The sequence below is a fragment of the Engystomops pustulosus genome, chromosome 8 (genome assembly GCF_040894005.1).
Source record: "Engystomops pustulosus chromosome 8, aEngPut4.maternal, whole genome shotgun sequence".
NCBI classification, from domain to species: domain Eukaryota; kingdom Metazoa; phylum Chordata; class Amphibia; order Anura; family Leptodactylidae; genus Engystomops; species Engystomops pustulosus.
This window is the reverse complement of record NC_092418.1, coordinates 62,039,290-62,058,053: the sequence shown is the minus strand read 5'-3', so window position 1 is coordinate 62,058,053 and position 18,764 is coordinate 62,039,290. Positions and strand designations below refer to the sequence as shown.

General features: G+C 43.9%; 1 protein-coding gene across 16 annotated transcripts in view; it reads left to right on the top strand.

The window, feature by feature from the left end:
• GULP1 (GULP PTB domain containing engulfment adaptor 1) overlaps nt 1-18,764 on the top strand; it is a 657,395-nt gene that overhangs the window by 62,524 nt on the left and 576,107 nt on the right. For 12 of the 16 annotated variants that reach the window (XM_072120987.1, XM_072120984.1, XM_072120978.1 and 9 more), the window contains exon 2: nt 17,501-17,587. The exons of the other annotated variants lie outside the window; for them this stretch is intronic. The gene's annotated coding sequence lies outside the window, so the exon portion shown is untranslated. The remainder of the gene's footprint in view (nt 1-17,500; nt 17,588-18,764) is intronic. 16 annotated transcript variants of the gene reach the window in all.

The following is an 18,764-nucleotide window of genomic DNA, read 5'->3' as shown; positions in this document are numbered from 1 at the left end:
CACCAAAGTGGGACAATTTATTAGGGGTTTGATTAGAATTAGGCAGAGTCTGCTGATTTTCTTTTTTTTTTTTTACCTTTATTTCATTTTATAGCTCAAACTCATCTTGCAAAGCAGTGTGCTTTCAGTGTCGGCTACAAAATAGCCATAGGAGAACCCCAACGGCTTACTTAAGCAAACAAAAAAAAGGAAAATATAACGCTATTGTAGGCCTGTGGCTGGGCTTGCTGGCATTAGTAGTGCAGCTAGTACCATATTGTGAGGATTTTGCTGGGAGACCTGCGACCATTGTGTTTAGCTCTTAGTGACACGCATATCCACCTCAAACACCGAAGTGGGACAATTTATTAGGGGATTGATTAGAATTAGGCAGAGTCTGCTGATTTTTTTTTTTTTTTTTACCTTTATTTCATTTTATAGCTCAAACTCATCAGGCACAGCACAAAATCCAGTTGTGTGCTGTCAGTGTAGGTTAGAAACTAGCCATAGCAATAGGAAAGCATCGTTTTGTTAAAAAAAATACATAAATAAAAAAAAATAAACACAAAAAAAAAAAAAAAAATTAAAGTTTACACTTTAATTTGGAAAATGTTTAACCCGAGGGCTAGGGGTAGAGGACGAGGGCATGGACGTGGGCGTCCATCTACTGCAGGGGTCAGAGGCCGTGGTCCTGGGCGGGTTGAGACACCACCTGCTGATGGGGGAGCAGGGGAACGCCACAGAGCTACACTCCCTAGGTTCATCATGTCTCAAGTTACTGGGACTCGTGGTAGAGCACTGTTGAGGCCAGAACAGTGCGAAGAGGTGATGTCGTGGATTGCGGACAATGCTTCTAGCCATTTGTCCACCAGACAGTCTTCCACGTAGTCCACCCATGTCACCGAAATCAGCACTCCTCCGGCTCCTCCACCTCAGCCTCCTTCCCCCAGTCTGCCCCCTCCCAGCAAAATTTGGCATTTGAAGCGGCATACTCTGAGGAACTGTTTTCTGGACCCTTCCCACAGTCACAAACCACTTGTCCGGTTGCTGCTGAGCAATTTTCCGATGCCCAGGTTTTCCACCAGTCGCAATCTGTGGGTGATGATGACATTATTGACGTAGTGGAAGAAGTGTGTAAAGAGGTGTCGGACGATGAGGAGACACGGTTGTCAGACAGTGGTGAAGTTGTTGTCAGGGCAGGAAGTCCGAGGGGGGAGCAGACTGAGGGATCGGAGGATGATGAGGTGACAGACCCAAGCTGGGTTGATTGGCCGGGTGAACACAGTGCTTCTGAGACGAAGGCGAGTCCTATAGCAGAACAGGATGGAAGAGGCAGTGGTGGGGCCAAACGGAGAGGCAGAGCCAGAGCTGGTGCATCAGCGTCAAATGTTGCCCGTAGTCAAGCTCCCGTGGCGAGGGCTAGATTTTCAGAAGTCTGGAGGTTCTTTAAAGAAACACCGGATGACCGATGGACTGTGGTGTGCAACCTTTGCCAAACTAGGATCAGCAGGGGTCCACCACTACTAGCTTAACTACCACCAGTATGCGCAGGCATATGAATGCTAAACACCCCACTCAGTGGCACCAAGCCCGTTCACCTCCGGCCGGGCACAACACTGCTCCTTCCCCTGTGTCATCTGCTAGTCAGCCCCCTGCCCAGGACCACGACCCAAACACCTCCCGTGCGAAAACCCCATCTTCGCCTCCACGATACTCCACAGCATCCACCAGCGTTCAGCTCTCCATACCCCAGACGCGGGAGCGCAAAAGGAAGTATAGCGCAACCCACCCACACGCCCAAGCCCTCAACGTCCACATCTCCAAGTTGCTTAGCCTGGAGATGCTGCCCTATAGGTTGGTAGAGACCGAGGCCTTTCGAAACCTCATGGCAGCGGCCGCCCCTCGGTATTCGGTCCCCAGCCGCCACTACTTTTCCCGATGTGCCGTCCCAGCCCTGCACAAGCACGTGTCAGAACATCATCCGTGCCCTGACCAACGCCTTTTCTGACAAGGTCCACCTGACCACGGACACGTGGACGAGTGCTGCCGGGCAGGGCCACTATATATCGCTGACGGCACATTGGGTTAACTTGGTGGAGGCTGGGACCGAGTCTGACCCTGGGGCTGCTAATATAATGCCAACGCCGAGGATTGCGGGGCCTACCTCGGTCCATGTCTCAAAGGCCTACTATGCCTCCTCCTCCCACCCCTCCTCCACCTCCTCCTGCTCCGAATTACCATCCGTGGGCATGGCGCCATCAGTCGGTAGCTCTAGGCACAGCAGCAGTGCCATTGCCATGCTAAGCGACAGCAGGCGGTGCTCAAACTGCTGAGCCTAGGCGATAAAAGGCACACCACCCAAGAGCTACTACAGGGCATCACGGCGCAGACTGATCTGTGGCTGGCACCGCTGAACCTGAAGCCAGGCATGGTTGTGTGTGACAACGGCCGTAACCTGGTGGCGGCTCTGCAACTCGGCAGACTGACACATGTGCTATGCCTGCCCCATGTGTTAAATCTCATAGTTCAGCGTTTCCTCAAGACCTACCCCAATCTGTCTGATTTGCTCACAAAGGTGCGCCGCATCTGTGCGCATTTCAGGAAGTCCAGCACAGATGCTGCCACTCTCAGGGCAGCGCAGCGCCGCCTCCAACTGCCCGCTCACCGACTGTTGTGCGACGTGCCCACGAGGTGGAATTCAACATTAACCATGTTATCCAGAGTTTACCAGCAGCGCAGAGCGATTTGTAGACTGCCAGATGTCAACTTCCACCAGAACTGGTAGTTAGGTCAGTCAGCTTCCTCAAGTCTACAATGAGGAGTGGACGTGGATGTCTGATATCTGTCAGGTGCTGAGTAACTTTGAGGAGTCAACACAGATGGTCAGTGGCGATGCCGCCATCATCAGCCTCACCATCCCGCTGCTTGGCCTGTTGAAACACTCGCTGGTCAGCATGAAGTCAGAAGCTTTGCGCTCGTCACAAGAGACTGGGGAAGAAGATTCCCTTGTTGATAGCCAAAGCACCCTTAGGTCTGTTTCTCAGCGCATATCGGAGGAGGATGAGGAGGAAGAGGAGGAGAATGTTGGCGAGACAGAAGAGGGGACCATTGTTCAGTCCTTCACTGTTCAGCGTGTATGGGCAGAAGAAGAGGAGTTGGAGGAGGAGGAAATGGGCAGTCAGGCCAGTGAGGGGAGTGAATTTGTGCGCGTTGGGACTCTGGCGCATATGGCAGATTTCATGCTAGGCTGCCTATCCTGTGACCCTCGCGTTCAAAGAATTTATTCCAGCACCGATTATTGGGTATTCACTCTCCTGGACCCATGGTACAAGCAAAGTCTTTCCACTCTCATCCCTGAAGAGGAAAGGAGTGTGAGAATGCATGAATACCAGCAGGCCCTGGTGCACAAGCTGAAACAGTATTTCCCTTCTGACAGCGCTAGCGGCAGAGGGCGTACATCTGCGGGACAAGTAGCGAGGGAGAGTAGGCGAGCAGGCAGCTTGTCCAGCACTGGCAGGGGTACGCTTTACAAGGCCTTTGCCAGTTTTATGTCACCCCAGCAAGACACTGTCACCTGTCCCCAGTCTCGGCAGAGTAGGGCTGATCTTTACAGAACGATGGTGAGGGAGTACGTAGCTGACCATACCATCGTCCTAAATGATCACACAGCTCCCTACAACTACTGGGTTTCAAAGCTGGACATGTGGCACGAACTGGCGCTGTACGCCTTGGAGGTTCTTGCCTGCCCTGCCGCTAGCGTGTTGTCCGAGCGGGTTTTCAGTGCAGCTGGTGGCATCATCACCGATAAGCGTACACGCCTGTTGACTGACAGCCTGACGCTTATCAAGATGAATAAAGCCTGGATTTCTCCGGATTTTCATTCTCCTACAGGTGAAAGAAGCTCAACCTGAATAATGTATGCACTCCTCCTCCTCATTGTCCTCCTTCTCCTCCTCTTTGTACACTAAAGCAGAGGAAACTGGCTATTTTTAGCCAGGGCCAACTGGCTCTAGCTATAGTACTCTATGTATTTAATTTTTCTGGAGGACCACCTACCTGCTCCTCTGGTTTGAAAACTTTTTTGGACTGCCACATACAGGCACTATTCAAATTAAATTGTCTCCATAGCAGCCTCCACATGTCGTCTTTTTAGCTGGCTCCACACGATGTCTCCATTGCTACCTCCACACGTCATCGCCATAGCTGCCTCCAAAAGTCGTCCATATAGCTGCCTCCATACATGATCTCCTTATCAAACGAACTGTGTCAGGCAGAAGTTTGGGTTGTTTTCATGGATTCCACATCAAACTTGTTAACTTTGTCGCCACCCTGCTGTGTAATCCACAAAATATACTGGCAAACTTTTATCATTTACCAATATTATTTCGGCGCTTCTTGGGCATCTGTTTACATTCCCGTCACCCGCCATATCCTAAACTTATAAGAACGCTGTTTCCTGTCCATTTTGCCTCCACGATCCTCCACAGTGTCCACCAATGTCTCATTTCAACTCTCTATACCCCAGACGCTGGAGCACGAGAGGATATGCAGCACATCATCCCCTTATCAAACGAGCTGTGTCAGGCAGAATTTTCAGGTGTTTCACCAGATACATAGTGGAACTCGGCCCATCTGTCGCCGCCATGCTGGAGACCTGAAGTTGCAATCATAGCAGCGCAATATGAATGCCCCATACTGTCGCTCTTAATCATGAAAGTCGTCTCCATGGCTGCCTCCACATGTTGTTCCCTTATCAAAAGAGCTGTGTCAGGCTCATTTTTAGGGTGTTTCACCAGATACGTTATGGAACTTGGTCACTATGTCGCCACCATGCTGTGTTATCGACTAAATATACCGTCAACCTTTTGTTCACATAGGAAATCATTTCACCTCCTTTGGTGAAACCTGAGTCTATTTAGGGTATGTCGCCATGAGACTCTCTAGCCTGCCACTGCTGCCTCTGCATGCCGTCCCCTATAGTGTCAGGGTCAATTATTGGATGTTTTAGATGCTATCTAGCTTCATTCTGTCACTCTGTCATGGCCATGCTGTTGCCCATAATTTTGGCATAATGGTGCATTAAGCAGCCTCAGAGGCATCCATGCATGCGGCCCCTGCTTTTTCCTGTCCATTTGCATGGTGTTTCCATCCTTTTCTGAGGTTCCCAGGTGTTTGGCCAAGCTTCCCTGTGCAGAGCCTTGGTCCCCTTGAAAAATGCTTGAGTCTCCCATTGACTTCAATGGGGCTCGTTCTTCGAGACGAGCACTCGAGCATCGGGAAAAGTTCGTCTCGAATAACGAGTACCCGAGCATTTTAGTGCTCGCTCATCTCTAGCGGTGACCTTTTAGTAAAGAGCTTATGCGGTGAAGTGCTTTATCCAGACAGCTCAACCTTGTTTGATGCCAATGTGGAGTACAAGTGTGAAGAAGAAAAAAAAAAAAAATTTTAAACAATAAGTATGGATAAAAGGAGATTAATTGTACAGTGGGGGTATTTAAGTCCGTGATGATGGGTGATACGTTCCATAAGAGGTATTACACTATAAGTTGAGGATTGGTCTGCTGGAAATTAATGATAAGTATGAACTGAGGTGGAGGGGAATGAACTGAAGTGTAATGTGTGGGGGGGGGATTTTTTTGGAGCCGGGGGATGTGGAATAGATAATAAGTGGTGGCATTGGGGAAAGGGGATTTCATGAGGGGTATTGTAAATGATGTCCAGAACATCCCTCTTTGGCACAGTTTATTGAGGCAGTCATTCCCTTCTGGAATTTGTTTGATAGGTGTATCAGAAAAAGTTGAAAAAAAATGTTTTGTGTAACCATTTGTGGTATTGCTTTTATGGCTATTCATGCGGGATTTGAGTTGTTGGTTGTGCGGCCTACATATTGGAGACTGCATGGGAACTCTAGCTTATACGTAATGTTTAAACATAACTTATAGCTGGATTGGCCGGATTTGAAACTTCCTGTGAGATCTGGGATAATGGAGCTTATCTAGTTTAGTTTGGATGTGATATTGCGTAGTTTGCTGGGAGCCAGATAATTCTTGAATGTTTGAACTAGTCTGTATATTATACTGGGTTTTTTTGGGGATACTTTTGGATAAGTAGGGGTCATTAAACAAGACTTGCCAATGTTTTTCAAGGATTATTGAGACATTTGGATTGTATGAGTTTTTTTTTATTCACGATATCTCCGGGAAAGCCCATATCACGCAATCTTTTAGAAAGGATTTTGCTCTGTTCAAGAAATGTTTTAGTTTGAGTGAATTTGCGAACCCGACAGAATTGGCTAACTGGAATGTTTTTTTTTCCATTTGGTGTGATTTGGTGAGTTTTTTACATTACAAAAGTGACTATTTGTATCAACTTTTTTTAAATATCTTTTCGTTTGTATGTTTCCTTCGAGTTTTTGTAAATGTAGGTCAAGAAATTCGATCTCATGGCTTGAAGAATTGGGAGTGAAAGATGGGCCCCAAACATTGGTGTTGATGGTTTCAATGAAGGATTGTATGCCTTCTGTAGGACCATCGATGTATCTTCTGTAAAAGATGTTCTCTTTTCAATTAGGGTTATCTTGAATGAATTTATTCTCAAATTCCTCCATGTAGATGTTGGCAAAGCTTGGATCTTGTTTTGAAAAGTGAATACATTAAAATAGGCAACTGCCTTCATTGCAGACACTTTGGTGGAAGGTGTCCTCTTCGGTGCAAAGGAAGGAGCCCTATCTATCACAGCAAGATAAGCACTGTGGTTAAGATGGTGGGGTGGAGATTTCAGGTCCAAATCCAGGCTGTGTTGTCTTCCATTTATAGGGGACCTTATGTTTGGACGCGAGTTAGATGCCATTTTAGAAAAAGCACCACCACCTCCTATAAAAAAACAATGACATCAGAGTGGGAAGTATTACTGGATTTACTGGACTCTCCTCTACAATGGTGTCAAATTACATCAAACTTTTGGATTTCTCAGTTGATAGAAAGAGGATACAAACCTGAGTTAACATGCCTTCCTCCAAACTCCTTCATTGTAACCAGGCAGCCTACTCAAGATCTTTAGTCTCTAATGTGGCTAGAGAACCAAAAATTATTAGAAATGGGTGTCATTATTCTGGTATCCCCAGAAAATTGGAAAACAGATTTCTACTCTCCTCTCTTTTTACTAAAGAAACCCAATGGCTCCTACGGGCTAATATTCAGTCTAAAAAAATTAAACAACTATGTTATTGACAAGCGTTTCAAGATGTAGTCAGTACAACACAGCGGCTGCACTAATCCATCTGGGAGCGTACGTGTGCACCATCGATTTAAGTGATGGGTACTACAACGTTCAAATTTATATAAGCTTCCTAAAAATACCTATTGTTTGCGGTACTGACACTATTGGGAGAAACCTTTTATTTCCAGTTCAACTCACTTCCATTTGGGATATCCTTGGCTCCCAGAAAATTCTCCAAACTAATGGTGGAAGTAGTATGCTCTTCATCCTTAGAAAGGCAATCTATTGTACCTTGCCTGGACAATCTTCAAAGGTGGACAAGTTTGAAGTACAACACAGGGATCTGACTATACACATGCTGCAGACCCTGGGTTGGTTCAAAAACTTGGAAAAATCCCATCTTACTCCCAGTACAGAAGTCAGATTCTTGGGCACATCTTTAAACTCAATCCAAAACATCTTTCCTCCCAGAAGAGAAGAGGTCTCTATTATTAACTAAAGTCAGGGATGCAATGAGAATGTTGGGTCTGATGACTTTATGTAACCAGTCAGTCCAGTGGTGCCAGAGCGATCCGAACTTGGATTCTACATTCCTGGAACCATCTTCACCTTGACAGGACTGTAAAGATTCTTCTTTCAGTAAAAACCTCTTTAATTTAGTGGACTGTACACGTCCATTTAATGAAAGTGGTAGCTTGCCTACAATGGCCCATTATAGCTGTACAGACCAACACCAGTCAGTATGGCTGATGTGCGAATATAGCAGGGACTTAGTTACAGGGGGTCTGGCCTTTCTTAACCCCATCTTGCTCCTTGAATTACGGCGAGCTAAAAGCAATATGGGAAGCCTTAAAACAGAGGATCCCTGCTGAAACACCAACTTCTCAGACAATATCATGGCAGTGGCTTATCTCCATCGTCAAGGGAAAAAACACAGACCCAAGCTAGTTGTCGGAACCCCCCCCCCCCCCCGAAAAGATCTGTTTTCTCAGGGTCCAGTTCTGCATCCCAATGCAGGTCTTCTCTGTCATCTTGGATTCTGAAAGGGAGTTGTTAAAGACTACAGGTCTATCTGACAAAGGAATCTCCACACTAAAGGCAAGTTGGAAACCAATAACATCTGCCATCTATTTAAAAATTTGGTAAAGGTTTGTGTCCTTTTTTGAAGTTTATCCACCTAATTCTTCTCCAAACATTCTTAAGGTTCTAGAGTTCCTACAGGCTGTTTTCAACCAGGGCTTGATGACCAACAAATTGTGACAGCAAAAATCCACGGTCCAGCCACGCTCCAAACACTTGAAATTTTTGGTCTTTTATTGAAGCCTTACATGGCAGTACAAAAATCCACTAGCAGTAGACACATCACAGCTTACGCGTTTCGGGCAGATATACTGTCCTTAGTCATAGCTAAGGACCTGTATATCTGCCCGAAACGCAAAACGCTCCAAGACCAAAAACTTCAAGTGTTTGGAGCGTGGCTGGACCGTGGATTTTTGCTGTCACAATTCTTTGTATACCCCAGCAGAGGGGTGGCCCGTGCCTCACTCAACACTTAAGGAGCAAGGTGAGCTGGTTCCTCCAAATCTTTTTTATTACTTGATGACCAACACCCTAAAAGTCTAGATATCAGCACTCAATTTGTTCTAAGATGTCTCTCCGGCATACCACAAATTGATAAAAGGTTCATAAAGACCACAAATAGGGTCAGACCAAATCCAAAACAGTTCATGATGCCATGGGATTTATCCGTAGTATTACATTTCCTAACCGACAGCTCAAAAGACCGCTTTCGTAATTGCCCTAATGATATTCCTAACCGCCCAAATATATTGGATTGGTTAAAATCTCCAATGATTTTAAAGGACTTTTGATTTCATTGTTTAATTGCAGTAAAAGGCACTACTTATATACATGAAAGGGACTTATGTAAATAAGAATTAAGATATCTTATTAAGGACATTTTTGTATACAAAATACTTGCATGTTCCTGTTTTCTTTTTTTACTTAGCTCTGTTTTTAAGCTAATAGCAATGTCTGTACATAGATTAAGTTTACCTACACATAGTTTCGACAAAACTTCATAATAAGAACGCTCTGGATAAAAGATTACCTTGCCTATATTTTCTTTGTGTATCAGTTTAACACACTACAATGTAAAACCTTGCATTACCCTTTTGTTTAATACTAAAGGGAGATAATATTCAGTTACTATTTTTGAAAGTCAATTAGAGTTTAGCCTAAATTGTAAGAGAAGCTGGGAGAACTACAGTCTTTGAAGTGTTGATTTAAGATCACATACCTGTGTGAGATTTCCTTTTTATAACAGTATGCTACCAGCATCAAAGTTAGTCTAAGGACATTGTGTATGTGTTATTTAAATGGTCTCTCTACAGTTGACACTGCATGCTTTTCTAGAGGTATATGAAAATGGGATTACCGTATATACTCGAGAATAAGCTAAAAAACCTTAACTCACCTTATACTAAAGTCTATAGAAAACAAAATTCTCAACACATCTTCCCAACGCCCCCTGCAGGTTCTCTTCTGTCTTCAGCTTCGGCTCCGTCTTTGACTCCCTGAGAGGCTGAGCTGCTTGCTGACATCACAGTGTGTGCGCCGCTGATATGTTTTTATCAAATCTGTGTTTTGTTTGTTAAATGGTTAAATAGGATTGATAGCTGACCAGAAAATTCAAGATAAAGGGGCAGATTTATCAAGTTGTCTGAAAGTCAGAATATTTCCAGTTGTTCATGGCAACCAATCACAGCTCCCCTTTAAAATATTCATGAGCACTGGTAGAATGAAAGCTGAGCTGTGATTGGTTGCCATGGGCAACTAGAAATATTCTTACTTTCAGACAGCTTGATAAATCTGCCCCAATGTGTCTATAAACTACCTTATAAATGTTATAGATTTCTATTACATAAAACGATGTTAATTATTAATAACATACACTCAGGGCCGTATTAAGGGAAGGGTTCAGGGTGAGTTTTCCAATGCCCTAACCAACCAATGGTAGATTATAGTGTGGGCGACTTGGGTGATCAAATGGCCACCTGAATCGCTCACTAATTGTGCTGGGATTGAATCTGGTCTGGCTCCCTAGCTCTTCACTGTTGAAAGCCAGCTCAGAGAACCAGGAAGCAGCCAGATGCAGACTCTGATCCCCAACACATGCTTGTGTCTATGGCAGATCAATGGAACAATATGCTTCCTGCTTCACCATAGACAGAGGACAAGACGTCAGAATCCTTGCACAGGTTATATCACACAATCTATGCCATCTGAGTAATGAAAGTGGAGGAAGTTGTGCCATGTAAAGGGGAGCGAGAGAAGGTTAATGAAGTTTTATTATTTTGTTATATTACTAGGGGGCTGTATAAATACTAATGTATATTTTTATTATGGGGCACTTTAAATATTTATTACTGGAAACATGATGAGAGCCCAACCAGCTTGCAACCAGAGGCTTGCACCACCCTAAATCTGGCCCTGTATACATTGCATGTACCAATTAAAGTTCTAACTTGTCTCAATCGAGCCTTTAAAAAATGGTCACAGGGTGTCACTATAGCACTCAAGCAGATGAATCACAATGTTTTGAACTTTTGTCCATCAGGCTCCATTTTTAGCATCCAACACCTAGAACCATTTCTATTCCAATCCCATCATACGCTTTGGGTCATTGTCTTGCTGGAACATTCTGTCATCCTTTTCATACCCATCACACCCATAGAGTTGGCCTTCCTTTATCAAACTAGAAAATTCCTTCAACGTCATCTTTTCTCGTAATTCTTCCTGACCCATTTGCATCCACATATAATTTCGATAGGAGTTTTAAATTACTTAAAAGTCAGTGAAACTCACGTCCAATTCTATCATTGTGTATTGTGTAATACCAGAGGTGATAGGTTATTGAATAGGGTTTAAGTTAATAAAAAGGATCCTTATTCATGTGGTGCATTGCCAACTCTAAGAAATTGTGTCCATAATACAGTTTTAATGTTCTCTAATTATCACCTGGCAGTGCCAGCCAGCTAAAATAACGATTGGACTACAGAGGGGAAGAAGTGTAGGAGACTGTAAGGCTTAGAGGTTGTGGATCCTCTGTACCACTGCGGACGATGACACAAGCCACTACCTGGGACCGGAGTGTTTGTGTTTGACTGGCTGCCCGCAGTGTGTGAAACTTGCGCTGAATAAGTGTTGTTGCAAGTGATAAAGCAGCTCCTCAGGCACAGTCTTGGCTCCATATTCACATTGGAATTCAAGTATTGCAAAGAGTCTTGTTGTTGAGTCATGAGTCAAAAGTATTATAGTGGTCAAAGCAACATATTTGCGGGTTACATGCCATACAAATATAGGCTCCAATTTTATATTCTAATAATTCCAATGGACCATAACAAAGTAAAAAAATAACAAGCTTAATAACAATAAAACAAGCGCGGTAATCTCCTGGACTTTTAAATTCATACTTTTATTTACATCAAAAGTATTCACAGGTATCAGTTTGTGCTCGGATCTAAGTATTGAGATTCAAAAAGTGCATATTGTGTGAGGCCTTGTAATACCCAGATTGCAACCAGAGTTCCCAGTTTTGGTAGAAGTTATGTTGGAGAGCCTTGTTGAAAACTATAGACCTTTCAAAAACACTGTTATTAAAAATTCTAGTTGCTATAGTAAAGTTTGGAATTTTATCAGATTCCCAGGATGACACAATTAAGGTACAGGCAGGTTCTGTAAATTTGTTCTCAAAGGAAACCTACCACTTCCGATGGAGGTTATAAGCTGCAAATGCCGTGCACCAGTTTAGGGTGAGCTAGTGCCGACGCTAATCTTCGTTATGTTTTTCAGCAGATGTAAAGCGTTTAAATGCTTTAACCCCTTAAGGACACAGCCATTTTACAGCTTAAGGCTCAGCCCCATTTTTTGGATTCTGACTTGCATCACTTTATATGGTTATAACTTTTGAACACTGTTACTTATCAAAGCGATTCTGAGATTCTTTTTTTTTCCCCCACATGTTGTACTTCAGTTTAGTTGTAAATCTTGGCTGATAAGTTTTGCGTTTCTTTTCCAAAAAAAGAAAAAATAATGAATTTTTTTAAAAATTTCCCTTTTTTGAAATTCTAAATCATTACATTTTCAGGTAGATAGATTTACTATCTAAATAAGTTGCTGAATAACATTTCCCATATGTCTACTTTACATTTTCATAATTTTTGAAATGTCTGGATGATATATTTTGATGTTGCGCGGCTTACAAATCGAATAGCAATTTTTTTAAATTTTTTTTTTTTTTCTGTATTTTCAGAATTTACTCTTTTGGGGATAAATACAGTTTTGAATGAAATTTTACATATTTAACATCAAAATATCTATCAGAAATGGTTTTTAGTGAGATTGTTAACCCCTTGAGATCTTCATAGTAATTGAATCAAAATGGAGGTGAAATTTAGAATTGTCAAATTGTGCCGGTTATACGTTCATTTAGCCCTAAAATGTACACATTTCCAAAAGATAAAAATAGAAAACCTGCCATACAATTTGTTCTGCAATTTCTACCGAGTACAGAGACCCCCAACATGTGGATGTTACTTGTTTTATGGGCGCACAGCGAGGCGCGGAAGGGAAGGAGCGCCCTGCAGCTGCCAGGATTTTAGTCTAATCGTTGCCTCCTTTTGTAGGCTATAAAATTTTCGCTTTTTCGTTATTGGTGCCTTGTGATGGCATTTCTTTTGCGGGATGAGATGCTTTTTCCTTTGTTGCCATTTTGGGGTTGGTATCGCCTATTGTTGAAAATTTAGGAAGTAGTAGAAAAGTAGAAGAAGTAGAAAAGCATCTATTCTGTACTGGATTCTTGACTTTTTTTCAGTGTTCACTGTTTAGCCTAATAATCATTTTATCTTTATTCTATGGGTTGATACGATTCCGGGATACCAGACTTGAATGTATTTTCTTAAGTTTTCTAAAATTGTCAAATCCCTAATGTGGGGAAAAATCTATCATTTTTGCATTGCTGTCTTCAAGGTGGCATAACACTTTAACTTTTTTGGCTATGGAGCTTGTTGATGGCTTGATTTTTGTGGGACATGTTGTTCTTTGCACCAGTATCATTCTGGAGTACATATGTTTTTTTTTATCACTTTTTATTGCATTTTTATTACGGCTTTCATAGTACAGGTTGAATAATGATTTACTTTTATTCTACGGGTTGTTCTGGATGCATTGATACTATATATGTGGGGGTTTTGTTATGATTTACACTTTTTTCTTGGGGTTATATGTCTCTTCATATGTAATGGGGCTTATGGCATTTTTATTTGTTTATTAATTTTTTATTGAATAACATTTTTTTTTTAACTTTTTCACTTTTTCCACCATCTTACTAGCAGTTCTTGCAGGCATCTCTAGAGTCCCGACCCCAGAGTTGCCATAGCAGTGATCGGCGCCCCCCCGAAAACTGATCGGGGAGGGGGGGCGATCGTGGGAGAAAGACCCCCCAGAGGCATTTAACAGGTTACACACCCGCAATCGGAGCCCATTCTGATCGCTGGTGTTACACTGGGGTGCTGGCTTAGTTACAGCCGGCACTCCTTGTTTCCCGATGCCGGTTCGGCATCAGCTCAGTGGCAGATATATCTGCCACGGAGCGCTAAGAGGTTAATCTTTATATACAAACCGTGCGCGCGACCACTTTGTGCACCTGAATAGGAAGTGGTCGTGCGAACCATGGTGCGGTGAAGCTACTTGTATATAAAGATTAATAAAGCGTTTAAACGCTTTACATCTGTTGAAAAACATAACGAAGATACTGTATATACTCGAGTATAAGCCGACACCCTTAATTTTACCACAAAAACTGGGAAAACCTGTTGACTCGAGTATAAGCCAAGGCTGGAAAATGCATTGGTCACAGCCTCCCCAGTATTTAACCTGCCAGCCCCTGCCTCCCAGTATGTAGCCTGCCAGCCCCCTGCCCCCAGTATACAGCCTGCCAGCCCCCTGCCCCCAGTATACAGCCTGCCAGCCCCCTGCCCCCAGTATACAGCCTGCCAGCCCCCTGCCCCCAGTATACAGCCTGCCAGCCGCCTGCCAGCCCCCCAGTATACAGCGTGCCAGCCCCCCAGTATACAGCGTGCCAGCCCCCCAGTATACAGCGTGCCAGCCCCCCAGTATTGAGCCTGCCAGCCCCCCAGTATACAGCCTGCCAGCCCCCCAGTATACAGCCTGCCCTCTGCCCCCAGTATGCAGCCTGCCCGCTGCCCCCAGTATGCAGCCTGCCCGCTGCCCCCAGTATGCAGCCTGCCCGCTGCCCCCAGTATGCAGCCTGCCCGCTGCCCCCAGTATGCAGCCTGCCCGCTGCCCCCAGTATGCAGCCTGCCCGCTGCCCCCAGTATGCAGCCTGCCCGCTGCCCCCAGTATGCAGCCTGCCCGCTGCCCCCAGTATGCAGCCTGCCCGCTGCCCCCAGTATGCAGCCTGCCCGCTGCCCCCAGTATGCAGCCTGCCACAGTAAATATCCGCTCCCCCGTCCCCTGTGGTAGAGATAGTTGAAAAAAATAAATAAATCTAAACTCACCTTTCCGGTGGCCCCCTCAGGTCTTCTGCGCGATCTGCCTGCCAGCCCCCCAGTATGCAGCCTGCCAGCCCCCCAGTATGCAGCCTGCCAGCCCCCCAGTATACAGCCTGCCCTCTGCCCCCAGTATGCAGCCTGCCCTCTGCCCCCAGTATGCAGCCTGCCCTCTGCCCCCAGTATGCAGCCTGCCCGCTGCCCCCAGTATGCAGCCTGCCCGCTGCCCCCAGTATGCAGCCTGCCCGCTGCCCCCAGTATGCAGCCTGCCCGCTGCCCCCAGTATGCAGCCTGCCACAGTAAATAGCCGCTCCCCCATCCCCTGTGGTAGAGATAGTTGAAAAAAATAAATAAATCTAAACTCACCTTTCCGGTGGCCCCCTCAGGTCTTCTGCGCGATCTGCCTGGCAGCAGCAACGGCACACACAATACCATGTGACGTTGCACGGAGCTGCCGCCGCTATTGCTGCTGGGCGGATCGCGCAGAAGACCTGAGGAGGCCACCGGAAAGGTGAGTTTAGATTTATTTATTTTTTTCAACTATCTCTACCACAGGGGACGAGGGAGCGGCGCCCGGGGCAGGGGAGCGGTGCCCGCAGGAAAGTTGAGTTTTGAGTTATTTATTTTTTTTGACTCGAGTATAAACCGAATTTGAGTTTTTCAGCACATTTTTTGTGCTGAAAAGCTCGGCTTATACTCGAGTATATAAGGTAACCACCCTGAGCTTGTGCACGGCATTTGCAGCTTATTTCCTTTTAAGTTGAATTTGTATGTAAGTCGGAACTGTATAATATATATAATATTTTTATAACATTTTTTTTTTTTTTGGTCTCTGTGACAATGGTGTGTGGATTTGAAAAATGTTGGATTGTCATAAGAACCAGGATTAACAATACAGCTTAATTGCAGACACCTTTAGCCCTAGGCTAGAATAAACAGTTATAACAGTTAAAGTACAGTAAATTACTAATTACTAGAGGTCCGTTTGTAACTAGGCGTCGTCTGTAAGTCGGAGGTTAACAAAATTAAGAAACAGCAAACACGATCCAGCTTCAAGGATGCAACAGGAATCCGTATAAAATTTTCAAAGCTTTATTTCATCTCTTTAAAAAATTGTAGATTATGGGATACAGCAGCATGAAAGTTCACAGCATAAATCGTCTACGCGTTTCAGGTGTTAGACACCCTTAATCATGACTAACCTTGCAGCCTATTTTCAGGTCATATAAACCAAAAGCACTCGGTCACATGACCGGTCGCAATCAATTACACATGTGTTACAAGAACAAGAACATAAAACATCAAGACATATAAAATAAGAAAAAACAACAATGGAACACAGAAATCTGGGTTGTACAAGGGTAATTAATAATGGCTTATCATATCTAATCTTTTTATTCATCCCTTTTGGAAATCTCGTGTCAAGGGTGAAGATCCAATATGTTTTGCGGTTCAAAAGTTTCCGCCTATGGTCTCCACCCCGCACTGGTTTCCACACCCTTTCAATGCCGGTGAATACAAAAGAACTACAATCCCCATTATGCATCACTTGGAAATGGCGCGATGCCATCGATACATTAACTGTGTTTAAGTTTTTGGCATCAAGCAGATGTTTTCTAATGCGAACTTTTAACGGACCTCCAGTACAACCCACATATTGTACATTGCATGCTTTACACATGATAACGTAAATAACATTAGCAGTGTTACAGTTTATAAAACTACCAATATTATATTGCATGTTCGTATTGCATGTTCACCCTTGACACGAGATTTCCAAAAGGGATGAATAAAAGATTAGATATGATAAGCCATTATTAATTACCCTTGTACAACCCAGATTTCTGTGTTCCATTGTTGTTTTTTCTTATTTTATATGTCTTGATGTTTTATGTTCTTGTTCTTGTAACACATGTGTAATTGATTGCGGCCGGTCATGTGACCGAGTGCTTTTGGTTTATATGACCTGAAAATAGGCTGCAAGGTTAGTCATGATTAAGGGTGTCTAATACCTGAAACGCGTAGACGATTTATGCTGTGAACTTTAATGCTGCTGTATCCCATGGCCTAATCTACAATTTTTTAAAGAGATGAAATAAAGCTTTGAAAATTTTATACGGATTCTTGTTGCATCCTTGAAGCTGGATCGTGTTTGCTGTTTCCTATTTTCATACCTCCTCAAGCCAGAGTGATCTCATGCTCGGATGGTTCCAGGTTGTGAAATATATCACCAGGGTGAGCTGACGTCTTTTTCCTCGTTTTTTTCTTAACATAATTAAGAATTTTTTTTTTTTTATTCATACAAGGTATTAGATTTTTTAAATCTTAAAACATAATGAAATTTATAAAAATTTGGTACATCCATCATTGTACCAACCTAAGGAATAAATATGTAAATAAGTATAATATGGAACAAAAGTGAAAGATGTAAATACGGAGTCCACAAGAAAATGGCACAAATTTAGTTTTTTGTCATTTTTAACTTTGAGTTTTTTTTCCTGCTTCCCAGTACTCAGCATGGAATATTAAATACTGTCACTGGAAAGTGCAATTTTTTTACACAGAAACAATACCCTCCAAAGCTCTGAGGAAAAATTTTAAAATTGTGGATTTTTGAATGCGTGAAACAAAATGAAAAAGCGACAATTCATTAAGTGGTTAATAGAGTATGGTCTGTAAACTATGTTGGTCTCTTGTTCAAAGCTGTAGTAAATGTAACTTTTCGTTTTCAGGCTCGATATCTCCTCAAACATTGTTACTGTCTTTACCTGTCCAGCAACTGTGCAACCACAACAAGGCTCGGAACTATCTCAGACTAGGTAAGTGGTGGTGAACTCACCCTGCGTCGTCCCTGTGGGCTAAGGTCCTGCCTAAAGCAGATAAACCGCCCTGATAAGGGCGAACCCACTATTAGGAACCTAACTGACGGTTCTTGAGTGACCCTACAAGATGACAGGGAAGATTTACTTTGTCTGGCAGCTGCTGGATGGTAGCCGGACAGGTAACAGGAATACTGAGATAGATTTCTGTGCACTAGTGTGAACACTGGTCTAACACATATATGAGACAGGGAAAGGAGGATAAAGCCAGGAGAGACACAACACTGAGGGACAAACAACGGATACAGACAGACAAGCTGAGTCGGACGCAACCTGGTCAAAAGCAAGATAGCAGCAAAGGTACAGAATCATATAGCAAAAGAATGGTCAGTAGGGAAAGCTGAAGTCAAAACACATAATAGCAAATAAAGATAGCAAGAGCACAAGATACACAGATTATACTGAATAACCAGCACCCAATGAAGAGGCTGGGCAGAATATAAGGCAGTAATGGACACTACCTCCAGCACTTACTGGCTCAACAGTCCATCACTCAAACTGCAGCTTCAGACAAAACAAGTTCAAAGGCACATCCAGCTTTCCCTAAGATCAGAAAGGGAACTATCAAACACAGGTAGCTCTGTGTGTGGTTTTCCAGTTAGAAGCCTGAAACCTGATCCCATCAGAACAATTTGTGAGCTCTGACAGTTAACCTTCTAGTCCTCAGTTTATAAAGGTTTCCATCCTTTTCTGAGGTTCCCAGGTGTTTGGCCAAGCTTCCCTTTGCAGACCCTTGGTCTCCTTGAAAAATGCTCTAGTCTCCTATTGACTTCAATGGGGTTCGTTATTTGAGATGAGCACTCAAGCATCGGGAAAAGTTAATCTCGAATAACGAGCACCCGAGCATTTTAGTGCTTGCTCATGGCCGGCGCCAGAACCCGGCTTACCCGGGCAAGTGCCAGGGCCCCAGAGGTTCCAGAGGGGCCCACGGCACCAACTGGCAACATAAGTAAACTCAATTACATCGGCATACTTGTCGCCGATGTAATTGAGAGAAGAGCCGCACTCACAGTGCTGGCGCAGCTGACAGGGGGCGGCACCGCAAGTGGACCCTCACACAATATAACTGCATCGGCGCGGCCAATGTATTTCTGCCGTAGATCACCTAATACTGTGC